The sequence below is a fragment of the Sapajus apella genome, unplaced genomic scaffold (genome assembly GCF_009761245.1).
Source record: "Sapajus apella isolate SASKATOON/1434 unplaced genomic scaffold, GSC_monkey_1.0 scaffold4, whole genome shotgun sequence".
In the NCBI taxonomy this organism is placed as follows: Eukaryota; Metazoa; Chordata; class Mammalia; order Primates; family Cebidae; genus Sapajus; species Sapajus apella.
The window spans coordinates 56463121-56472853 of record NW_022436944.1 but is presented as its reverse complement, the minus strand read 5'-3'; the positions used below and the strand labels follow the sequence as shown (position 1 = coordinate 56472853).

Below are 9733 nucleotides of genomic sequence, written 5' to 3'. Positions count from 1 at the left end.
GATGGAGTTTCACTCTTGTTACCCAGGCTGGAGTGCAATGGCGCGATCTCGGCTCACCGCAACCTCAGCCTCCTGGGTTCAGGCAATTCTCCTGCCTCAGCCTCCTGAGTAGCTGGGATTACAGGCACGCGCCACCATGCCCAGCTAATGTTTTGTATTTTTAGTAGAGACGGGGTTTCACCATGTTGACCAGGATGGTCTCGATCTCTTGACCTCGTGATCCACCCGCCTCGGCCTCCCAAAGTGCTGGGATTACAGGCTTGAGCCACCGCGCCCGGCCTGTTTAAAGTTCTTTAACTGATGTCAGTTCTTAGGCTACGAAGCTGAAAGAAAACTTAGTGTTCCACCCTTTGACCAAGGTTCATGTCACCACATTCAGCTGCAGCTTTGTACTACAGTCAACATTGTTTGGAGAATCCGGCATACAAACTTAATTTACAATTGCAAGTCTGCAGATTGTTCTCTCTGGCCCCCACTTTTTTGTTTAGATTAGGTTGTGGCTGCAGGAAATTTAGTTTTCCTTTGCCCTCAGTAATTGGGGTTGTTCACATTTATGATAAGGAGGAGGGGGAGGATGATGATGTATTTAGGATTCAGTATGAGGAGAAAAAATAAACTAGTATTTTTGTTTTTCCTTATCAGTTTATTCCCATTATCTTATTTTCCCTTCTCTGCCTCAGCCTTCCTTTCCTCCTCAGGGGGAAAAAAAAAAGAAAAAAGAAAAAGAAAATAAGTAAAGAACAGCAGAGAAAGAGAGAGTGGTAAAGAAGTGGGAAAATCCCTGGAATACATATCAGGATGCTTTCTCAGAGGTGGAATATTAAAATCTTTGTTAAAGAATCATGGATTATCTTTTTCTGTTGTTTTCATTTTGAACCCTGTATATCTTAATGTTTTTCATTACGAACACCCCATTTTTAACTATTTTTGATATAACAGATATCTTTACTGCTTTAGGGAAGCAAATTAATTTTTGTTACGGTTCTGAACATGTTGTTGTTCCTTACATGCCCACTTTCCTAAGTATAAATTATATTAACAGCTAGGAGCAATCTTTTGGCTTTCTGTTTTGTAAGTTAGAGTAAACTGTACTGTGTGCAGAGGATTAGGATGTTAAAATATGTATTTCCCTATTAAATGGCTTAAATCATGAACAAACTGAATGTATAGTGTTGTCATTTTTTAAAAAGTAAGTATTCCAGTCAGGTAACCCAGGGATTATAGACTAAATATAGAAACAAATTCAGCTTTAGATTAGATGTTTTTTTCCTTGTCACAAATAATGCTGTATCTAGGTGAACAGTCAGGGAAATGAGAGGACATTGTTCTCTTTGTCTTGCCAAATTCATCCTTTGCAATCCAAATAAAGTTTGTTTTGTTTTTAAGATTGTGGTAAAATATAGATAACAAAATTTACTCTGTTGACCTTTTTAAAAAATGTTTGTTATTGCCAACATGGTGAAACCTCTACTAAAAATACAAAAATTAGCTGGGTGTGGTGGTGTGCACCCATAGTCCCAGCTACTTGGGAAGCTGAGGCAGAAGAATTACTTGAACCCGGGAGGTAGAGGTTGCAGTGAGCTGAGATCGCGCCACTGCATTCCAGCCTAGCGACAGAGCAAGACTGCGTCTCAAAAAAAATAAAGTTTTTTATTATGGTAAAATACAGTCGTGTGTTGCTTAGTGGCAGGGATATGTGCTGGGAAATGTATCATTAGGTAATTTTCTCATGCAGACATCATAGAATGTACTAAACACTAATCTGGACAGTGTAGCCTCTACACACCTAGACTATATGTTATAGTCTGTGGTTCCTAGGCTATAAACCTGTGCACATATTACTGTACTGAATAACTGTAGACAATTATAACACAATGGTAAGTTTTTGTATATCTAAACATAGAAAAGATACTGTTAAAATATGATATAAAAGGTTAGAAAATAGGCCAGGCATGGTGGTGTGCACCTGTAATTCCAGGTACTCAGGAGGCTGAGGTCTCACTTGAGACCAGGAGTTCTAGGCTGTAGTGTGCTATGAGCATCCCTGTTAATAGCCATGGCATACGAGCCTGGACAACACAGTGACACCCATCTCTTAAAGAGGGCACACCTGTATAGGACAGTTCCATTATAATCTCATGAGACCACTGTCAAATGTGTAGTCCATTGTTGACTGGAACGTTGTTATGCAGCCCATGACTGTATATATAACATAAAATTTATTATTTAAACAATTTTAAGTGTACAATTCGGTGGTGTTAAGTACATTTATATTATTGTGTAACTATCACCTCTATCTGTCTTCATAACTTTTTCACCATCCCAAACAAGCTCTGCCCATTAAACAATAACACCTCATGCTCGTAGCCCTTGGTAACCATTGTTCTGCTTTTTGACTCTATGAATTTGTCTGCTCTAGGTACCTTACATAAATGGAATCATGTAATATTTGTCTTCTGTGTCTGTCTCATTTGTTTTAGCATGATACCTTCAAGATTCATCCACGTTGTAGCATGTATCAGAATTTCATTTATTTTTAAAGCATAATATTCCTTTGATGTTTATACCATATTGTCTAATCATCTGTTGATAGTTGGGTCATTTCCTTCTTTCTGCTCTTGGGAATAATGCCACCATGAATATTACCAAATTTTATTTGGTAATTCTATGTTTAATTTTTTGAGGAACCACCATACTATTTTCCATGGTGGTTGCACCATTTTACATTACCACCAGCAATGCACAGTGGTTCCAATTTCTCAACATCCTTGCCAATACTTGTTATTTTCTGTTTTCTTATTGATTGATTGATTTTTATTTATTTTGAGACAGGGTCTCACTGTGTCACCAAGACTGGAATGCAGTGGCCTGATCACAGCTCACTGTAGCCTTGACCTCCTGGGCTCAAGTAATCCTTCCCACCTCAGCCTCCTGAGTAGCTGGGAGTACAGGTGTGCACCACTATGCCTGGCTAATTTTTGTATTTTTTTGTAAAGATGAAGTATCACCATGTGTCCCAATGAGGTTCTCAAACTCCTGGGCTCAAGCAGTCCACCAGCCTTGGCTTCCCAAAGTGCTGGAATTACAGGTGTGAGACATTGTGCCTGGCCCTGTTTTCTAACACAACAAAAGTCTATTATTTTAAAAATAAAATCTCTAATAGGGTGGTATCTCACTGTGGTTTTGATTTGTAGTTCCCTGATGATGAGTGATATTGCACATCTTTTCTTTCCCTCCCTCCCTTCCTTCTTTTTTTTTTGGCTTTGGAACTCAGGGTGGAGTGTAGTGACGCAATCACTGTCTCACTGCATCACTGCAGCCTCGACCTCCTGGGCTAAAGTGATCCTCCCAACCCAGCCCCTGGAGTAGAACCATAGGCATGTACCACCATGTTCAGCTGATTTTCTTTTTTCTTTTTCTTTTCTTTTTTTTTTTTTAAAGATGGTGTTTTACCATGTTGGTCAGGCTGGTCTTGAACTCCCGACCTCAGGTGATCTGCCCGCCTTGGCCTCCAAAGTGCTTGGATTACAGGCGTGAGCCACTGTGCCCGGCTCTCTCTCTCTCTCTTTTTTTTTTTTTGAGATGGAGTTTCACTCTTGTTGTCCAGGCTGGAGTGCAATGGGGCAATCTCGGCTCACCACAACCTCTGCCTCTTGGGTTCAAGTGATTCTCTTGCCTCAGCCTCTGGAGTAGCTGAGATTACAGGCATGTGCCACTACACCAGGCTTATATTTTTAGTAGAGACAGGGTTTTTCCATGTTGGTCTGGCTGGTCTCAAACTCCTGACCTCAGGTGATCTGCCCACTTCGGCCTCCCAAAGTGCTGGGATTACACGACCAGCCTCTTTTTTTATATTTTGTAGAGATATGTTGCTTAGGCTGGTATCCAACTCCTAGGTTCAAGCAACATTGTCCAGGCTGGTGTCCAACTCCTGGGATCAAGCAGTCCTCTTGCCTCAGCTTCCCAAAGTGGTGGGATTACATATGCTGAGCCCACATGCCCTGCTAAGCATCTTTTCATGTGACCATTTATGTGTCTTCTTTGGAGAAATGTCTACTTCTGTCTTTTGTTTATCTTTTTAATTGGGTTTTTGTTGTTGCTGAGTTGTAGGAATTCTTTTTATCAATCCTTTATCAGCTATGTGATTTGCAGATTTTTTTTTTATTCCGTGGGTTGTCTTTTTACTTTTTGATAGTGTACTCTGATGTACATAGTTTTTATTTTATGTTTTTTTGAGACGGAATCTCTCTCTGTCCCAGGCTGGATTGCAGTCGCACAGTCTTGGCTTACTACAACCTCTGCCTCCATGTTCAAGCTATTCTGCCTCAGCCTTCTGAGTAGCTGGGATTACAGGCGTGCACCACCACGCCTGGTTAATTTTTGTATTTTTAGTAGAGCCAGTCTGCTAAATGTTGGCCAGTCTGGCCTTGAATTCCTGACCTTGTAATCCCCCTGCCTGGGCCTCCCGAAGTACTGGGATTACAAGCGTGAGCCACTACACCCAGCCCAGTTTTTATTTTCATTTATTTATTTATTTATTTATTTTTGAGACGGAGTTTCGCTCGTTACCCAGGCTGGAGTGCAACGGCGCGATCTCGGCTCACCACAACCTCCGCCTCCTGGGTTCAGGCAATTCTCCTGCCTCAGCCTCCTGAGTAGCTGGGATTACAGGCACGTGCCACCATGCCCAGCTAATTTTTTTTTTGTAGTTTTAGTAGAGACAGGGTTTCACCATGTTGACCAGGATGGTCTCGATCTCTTAACCTCGTGATCCACCCGCCTCGGCCTCCCAAAGTGCTGGGATTACAGGCTTGAGCCACCGCGCCCGGCCATTTATTTATTTTTTAATTCTTTTTTTTTTTTTAGACAGAGTCTCCGTCTCCAGGCGCCAGGCTGGAGTGCAGTGGCACGTTCTCGGCTCACTGTAACCTCCCCCTCCTGGGTTCAATCAGTTCTCCTGCTTCAGCCTCTGGGTAGCTGGGACTGCAGGTGCATGCCACCACACCCAGCTAATTTTTTTTGTATTTTTAGTAGAGATGTGGTTTCACCATGGTGGCCAGGATGGTCTCAATCTCTTGACCTCATGATCCGCCTGCCTCGGCCTCCCAAGGCACTGGGATTACAGGCTTGAGCCACCGCGCCCGGCCCAGTTTTTATTTTTAATAGAGATGGGGTCTCACTATGTTAGCCAGGTTGGTCTTGAACTCCTGACCTTAAGTGATCTTCCCACCTCAGCCTCCCGAAGTGGTGGGAGTACAGATGTGAGCCACAGTACCCTGCCCAAAGTTTTAAATTTTGATAAAATCTAGCTTACCTTTTCTTTTGTTGCTTGTGCTTTTGGTATGTCCTAGATAGCATCGCCAAATCCAGTATCATGAAGTTTTTCCCGTATATTTTCTCCTACGAGTTTTATGATTTTCGCTCATTTGTTTAGGTCTTTGATCCAATTTAACTAGATTTCTATATGGTGTAAGGCAGTGGTCCCCAACCTTTTTGGCACCAGGGACCAGTTTTGTGGAAAGCAATTTTTCCATGGACAGGAGTGAGGTGGGTAAGGGGATAGTTTTGGGGAATAAAAAAGAAAAGAAACCATTCCATTTCGGATGATCATCAGGCATTAGATTCGCATAAGGAACATGCATCCTAGACCCCTTTCATGCACAGTTCACAATAGGGTTTGTGCTCCTCTGAGAGCTGATCTGACAGGCGACGGAGCACAGGTGGTAATGCTCGCTTGCCCACTGCTCACCGCGTGCTCTGTGGCCTGGTTCCTAACTGCTACCAGTCCGTGGCCTGGGGGTTGGGGACCCTTAGTGTAAAGTAAAGTTCCAGTTTCATTCTTTTGAATGTGAATATACAGTTTTCCTAACACTGTCTGTTGAAATGACTGTCCATTCTCCATTGACTGGCAACCTTATCAAAAATCATTTGACTATACGTATATTTATTTCTGGACTCTGTATTATATTCTGTTGGTCTATATATCTGTCTTTAGTAACACACTGTTTTGATTATTGTAGCTTTGTAGTAAGTTTTCACATCAGGAAGTGTGAGTCTTCCAATTTTTTCTAGATTGTTTTGGCTATTTGGGCTCCTTTGAGAGTCTATATGAATTTTAATTTTAGTGTGGGTTTTTTTTTTTCACCTCTGCAAAAAAATTGGGATTTTGACTGGGAATGCGTTGAATCTGTAGATTACTTTGGGTAGTATTGACATTTTAACAGTATTATGTCTTCTAATCCATGAGAAGTGGATGTATTTCCATTTATTTATGTCTCCTTAATTTTTTTTTTTTTTTTTTTTTTTTTAGTTTATAAGTCTTTTGTCTCCTTAGTTAAGTTTATTTGTAAGTAATTTATTCTTTTTGATAGCTATGAAAAATGGAATTTTTATTCTCCCTTGTAGAGTGTTCATTTTTAGTATACAGAAATGCAACTTTCTAAAATGTTGATTTTGTATCCTGAAGCTTTGCTGAATTTGGTTCATCCAAAGTTTTAAAAGTTAGCCTGTTAGTTTTCTAAGCCATGTCACTAATTACACAAACTTAACAGCTTAAAATAACATTCATTTTATTATCTCCCAGTTTCTCTGGGGCAGGAGTCTCAAACAGAGTGTGGGTCCTCTGTTTAGCATCCATAGTCAGTGTGTTGAGGTGAATTAAGGTGTTGATTGGGCTGAGTCTCACCTGCAGACTTCAGTGGTGAAAAACTCATTTCTAGGCCCACGTAGGTTGCTGCCAAAATTAATTTCCTTTTGGTTTTAGCACTGAGGCTTCTTATTCCCTACAGGTCAGTTGGTCATCTCAAGGCAACTTTTGGTTTCTAAAGGTTGTTCTGAGCTCCCAGGGGGAACCTGTAGTTGTTTCTGGTTCTGTGGTATTTCTCAGTATGACTACTTCTCCTGTGGTATTGTGTCTAAATGACTTCTTCATCAAGCCATCAAAGAAACTCTCTAGAGTAAGTCTGTTAGCAAGACAGAGTAAGTCTGTTAGCAGGACAGTCTTTTTTTTTTTTTTTTTTTTTTGAGACTGAGTCTTACTCTGTTGTCCAGGCTGGAGTGCAGTGGCGTGATCTTGGCTAACTGCAACTTCTGCCTCCCTGATTCAAGTAATTTTCCCGCCTCAGCTTCCCAAGTTTCTGAGATTACAAGCACCTATCACCATGCCCGGCTAATTTTTGTATTTTTAGTAGTGATGGGGTTTTACTGTGTTGGCCAGGCTGGTCTCAATCTCCTAACCTCAGGTGATCTGCCTGTCTTGCCTTCCAAAGTGCTGGGATTACAGACGTGAGCCACCATACCCAGCCATGTAAAACCATTTTTGTTTAAAAAACAATGTTATTAGAATAGGAGTGTCTTCAGATGGTGGGACTTACTGGTGGTTTTATTGTTATTTTGTATTTCTTCACTATTTCATCCCACTTTCCCTCCTGCAACATTCCAGTTCTGAAATTTTAAATCAATAGTTGGTGTTTTCTTCATAATGAAATAAATATTGCTTACTGGTCAGCCATGTAGTGTATCATGCCTGTTTCCTTTCTTGTTTAACTTTGTTTTTTCAGGGAGTTAAAATTTGCTTTTTACATTTGCATAATTTTCTGCTTCCCTGTTGCTTTCCCCCCAAATGCTGCAACAGATTTTTCAAGAGTATCTATCTATCTATCTTAGCTTATAATGTAAATTAATTTATAAGTTATAAAACTATTTTGGGCAAAAAAATAGTTGTGAACTATAGAGAAATAGAAAACAAAAATACAGTTTTAGGAAGATAATACATGAACACCTGTGGTCTCACTACCTAGTTCAAGAAATCACATATTTATTTAACACATTAGTCATTCTCCTGGGACCATTCTCTGCTCAAGCCTGCAATATCTTCCATCTCCATACATGTATTTTTAGCCAAAATGTTTAATTTTGAAAAACTGAAAAGCTCTACTACCTCTCTGAATCTGTCAGTCAGGATAGGCTAATCTACTTTAATGAATAATTACCAAATCTCGGTGGTTTTTAACACAAACTTTCTCACATCTTTGCTGTGAGTTGAAAAGCCGTGACAGAGTGGTAGTCTGTTCCACAGAGTCATTGAGGGACTCAGGCTGCTTTCCACTAGTGATTCTACCACCTCCTGGGGAGGTGACTTTGAGTTTCCTGTATCTGGCTGGCAGATGCAAGGACAAAGAGAGAGACTGTGGTAGAGTGCATGGAGAACTTGTTGGACCAGGCCAGGATGTGGTATACATCAGTTTTGTCCACATTCCACTGGCTAGAACTGAGTCAGATGGCTACACTTAACTGCAAGGAAGGAAAGGGAAAACGCCTTAGTGAACAATAAGTCAATCTCTGCCATAGTATGTATCCCTAAGAAGTATATCATTTTGTTTTGGAAAATTGAATAGCAAGCATCAATTGAGGCTATGAAAGGAAAGGTGCATATTACTGTTATTAGACAAAGGCTGCCAGAAGGTAAGCTGAAGAGTCTTCCTTGATCCTTTCTGGATGAGTCATTGGGAAAGTTTGTTATCGAGTCTGGAGAAACACAGGCTACCACAGTCAGGGAATCTGGTACAACTAAAGTGTTTACAGGATACTACAGTAAATATCTAGAAGAAACGTGATTGGGAGAGTAGATTGCTCTATGTGGTTTTGCTTCTAAGCTAAGCTCATCATGCAATAGCTCTCAGGAATAAGGAAAAGCAAAATACTTCTGTGCTGTGAAATAATTCTTCAGCTCATCTGGGCACCAGGAAACTTTATCCATACTGGGTCAGGACAAACTAAATTCCAGTGAAAACCTGGACTAGGCACATCATAAGTTAAATGGATGTGTCCCAAAGGCTGTGGGGATTTTGGCAATGACAGTCCTTCATTATGTCTCTTGAATCATATTGCTCCAATCTATAGCTTTCTTTCTGAGACACCTGTTATTCTTCCGGAGTTCCCCTTTTGCCCCTCTTCTGTGTTTGATTTATTTCCTGTATACTAAGTTTCCCTCTCTGTTGGTTTTTCACTTTTACTTGACTCAGCCTCTCTTCTACTGACTTATTGACAACGAATGTAGAAGAGGTAAATTTTTGAGACCTTTCATGTGTGAAAATGTCTTTAATAATTAAGTATGAGAATAGAGTGATTTAACTGATAGAGGCTGCCTATAGATTGTCTGTAATTTTCCTTCAGGGGTTTGAAGGCATCACTGTCATCTTCTTGTTTCCAGAATTGCTTCTGAACGTCTTGAAGCCATTCTTAATCCTTTATATGTGGCTGACTTTCCGACCTCTGGAGGCTTGTAAAATCATCTTTGTTCTCATTGTTTTAAATTACTAAGATATACGTTGGTGTGAACGCAGGACTTTTGTTGAACATTCTGGGCCCTTTCAGTCTGGCAAGTCATGTCCTTAACTTCTGGGAAGTTAGTTTATTAATAATTTATTTTTGTTTTTTCTTTCTCTCTCTCTTTCTTTTTTTTTTTTTTTGAGGCAGGGTCTTGCTTTGTCACCCAGGCTGGAGTACGGTGGTGTGAACATGGCTTACAACCTCAGCCTCCAGGGCTCAAACGATGCTCCAGTCTCAGCCCCCACAAGTAGCTGGGACTATAGGCGTGCGCCACCATGCCCAGCTAATATTTGCATTTTTTGGTAGAGGCAAGGTTTTGCCATGTTGCCTAGGCTCGAACTTCTGAGCTCGAGAGATCCTCCTGCCTCGGCCTCCCAAAATGTTGGGATTACAGGCATGAACC

General features: G+C 40.8%; 1 protein-coding gene across 29 annotated transcripts in view; it reads left to right on the top strand.

Annotated features, from left to right (window-relative positions):
- LRRFIP2 (LRR binding FLII interacting protein 2) overlaps positions 1-9733 on the top strand; it is a 131647-nt gene that overhangs the window by 6339 nt on the left and 115575 nt on the right. The window contains exon 1 of one of the 29 annotated variants that reach the window (XM_032269917.1): positions 2930-2951. The exons of the other annotated variants lie outside the window; for them this stretch is intronic. The gene's annotated coding sequence lies outside the window, so the exon portion shown is untranslated. Of the gene's footprint in view, positions 1-2929; positions 2952-9733 lie in introns of those variants that run through there. 29 annotated transcript variants of the gene reach the window in all.